This window comes from Macaca fascicularis, chromosome 7 (assembly GCF_037993035.2).
Source record: "Macaca fascicularis isolate 582-1 chromosome 7, T2T-MFA8v1.1".
Lineage (NCBI taxonomy): Eukaryota > Metazoa > Chordata > Mammalia > Primates > Cercopithecidae > Macaca > Macaca fascicularis.
Window position 1 is genome coordinate 123,622,017 of NC_088381.1, and position 2,806 is coordinate 123,624,822.

The 2,806-nt window shown below is 44.6% G+C and overlaps 1 pseudogene; it reads left to right on the forward strand.

Moving 5' to 3' along the window:
* The first annotated feature begins 516 nt into the window (after window positions 1-516).
* LOC102145506 (large ribosomal subunit protein uL13 pseudogene) lies at window positions 517-1,148 on the forward strand (annotated as a pseudogene).
* Window positions 1,149-2,806: the final 1,658 nt, after the last annotated feature.

Sequence of the window (2,806 nt, forward strand, 5' to 3'; positions counted from 1 at the left end):
GAGAGTAAAGAATCAAAATAGAACTGTTGTAAGTTCCAAAGCATATTTTCGTAATTCATTAGATCTTTTGGCTGGATAAAATAATAATAGACACTACCCCAGCCTTGAATAATGAAGCCAGGAAGATAGAGCTTTATCTTTTCATTTTACAGAACTCATTTTATGTCATCTGCTTTACAGGGAGGAAACACAGAGGCAAAGAGGTCAAGATACTTACCCAAATTTATGAAGGAAGACGTAGTAGTGGGACTCATATTTTACTGTCCCTGTAGTCTTAGATCTTCTTAGACCCTTCAACTGTTACTGGAAAAAGGCAGTTCAACACTGGTCCCTGTCCTCTTGGGACTTACATTCTAATGGCAGGAGACAGACATCAAACAAATGATAAGGACTTTGAGGAAGAATGAAGCAGGTAAGAGGATATGAGGCATAAAATTACCTTTTCGGATAAACAGATCGGAGGCGTTCTGTCAGAGGAGGTAGTGTTTGAGCAGTTATCTAAATAAAGTGAAGGAGCCTTTCCCAGGCGGCTGCAGAAGATGGCAGAGGTGCAGGTCCTGGTGCTCGATGGTCAAGGCCATCTTCTGGGCCGCCTGGCGGCCATCGTGGCTAAGCAGGTACTGCTGGGCTGGAAGGTGGTAGTCGTACACCGCCAAGGCATCAACATTTCTGGCAATTTCTAGAGAAACAAGTTGAAGTATCTGGCTTTCCTTTGCAAGCGGATGAACACTAACCCTTCCGAGGTCCTACCACTTCCGGGCCCCCAGCCGCATCTTCCGGCCGACGGTGAGAGTCATGCTGCCCCACGAGACCAAGCGAGGCCAGGCCTCCCTCGACTGCCCCAGGGTGTTTGATGGCATCCCACCACCCTAAGACAAGAAAAAGCGGATGGTGGTTCCTGCTGCCCTCAAGGTCGTGCGTCTGAAGCCTACAAGAAAGTGTGCCCTTCTGGGGCGACTAGCTCAGAGGTTGGGTGGAAGTACCAGGCAGTGACAGCCACCCTGGAGGAGAAGAGGAAGGAGAAGGCCAAGATCCACTACCGGAGGAAGAAACAGCCCATGAGGCTATGGAAACAGGCCGAGAAGAACCTGGAGAAGAAAACTGACAAATACACAGAGGTCCTCAAGACCCATGGAATCCTGGTCTAAGCCCAATAAAGACTCTTAATTCCTCATGCTTGGCCTGGCCGGCCCTTCCTCCATCATCTCCCTGGAATGTGCGGGACCCAGGGGCAGCAGCAGTCCAGGTGCCACAGGCTGCCTGGGACATAGGAAGCTGGGAGCAAGGAAAGGGTCTTAGTTACTGCCTTCTGATGTTACTTGAAAGCACTCGGAGAATTGTGCAGGTGTAATTTATCTATGACCAATAGGAAGAGCAACCAGTTACTATTAGCACAAGGGAGCCGGAAGACTAATTGGAGGGACCCTACCTTGTGAGTGGAGCGTCTGTTTAACTTTCCACCTGGTCATATACTATACTCTGCAGCTGTTAGAATGTGCAAGCGCTTGGGGACAGCATGAACTTCCTGTTGTACAAAGGGTATTTATAGCAGCATAGACTGGGAAGATGGGCAACCAAGGGAATACAGGCATTGCCTGTGCTCCTCACCTGTATTTTGTAATCAGAATCAAATAAATTACTTTTAAAGAAAAAAAAAAGTGAAGGAGCAACTCAGGAGAAGAGCATTCTAGGCTTCAAGCAAAAAGACCAGTATGACTAGAGCAGAAAGAGTAAAGGGGAGAGTGAAGTTGGGACAAATAGCTGTATGAAGCTATGGTGAAGAGTTCAAGTTTTACTTTCAGTGTTGGGCAGTCATTGGAAGACTTTGAGCAGAGAAATAACAGGATCTGACCTAAATTTTGAAACAATGACCCTGACTGCTATGTGGAGACTAAAGGGCACTGAGGATGGATTCAGAGTTTTATATTAATCCAGGGGGTATTATATTAGCCCAGGCAAGAACTGATAGAGGCCTGGACTAGGATGATAGTGGTGAATTAATGATAAATAGTTGTATTTGGAATATATATTCTAAATAAAGCCAACAAAGTGGGAAAGTAAATTAGTACAGCCATTATGGAAAATTGTATGAAGGTTTTTCAAAAAACTAAAAAATAGAGTGACCATATAATCCGGCAATCCCATTTCTGCATCTATATGGTTAGGCATTGTGTCCCCACCTACATCTCATCTTGAATTGTAATCTCCATAATCCCCATGTGTCAAGGGAGAGACCAGGTGAAGGTAATTGAATTATGGAGGTAGTTTTCCCCATTCTGTTCTCATGATAGTGAGTGAGTTCTCACGAGATCTGATGGTTTTATAAGGGGCTCTTCCCCCTTCGCTAGGCATTTCTCCTTCCTGCTACCTTGTGAGGAAGGTGCCTTGCTTCCCCTTCACCTTCTGCCGTGAGTGGAAGTTTCCTGAAGCCTTCCCAGCCATGCTGAACTGTGAGTCAATTAAACCTCTTTCCTTTGTGAATTACCCAGTCTCGGGCAGTTGTTTATAGCAGTATGAAGATGGACTAATACATAGGTGTATGTCCAAAGAATTTGAAAACAGTATGTCAGAGATATATCTGCACTCCCATGTTTATTGTGGCATTATTCACAACAGCCAAAATAGGGAATCAACCTATTTTTCCATTGACAGATGAATAAAGAAAATGTAGCATATATACACAATGGAATACTATTCAGCCTTTAAAAAGAAGGAAATTCTGTCATGTGGGACAGCATGGACATTATGCTAAATGAAATAAGCCAAGCACAGAAGGACAAATACCACGTGATCTCATTTATATGTA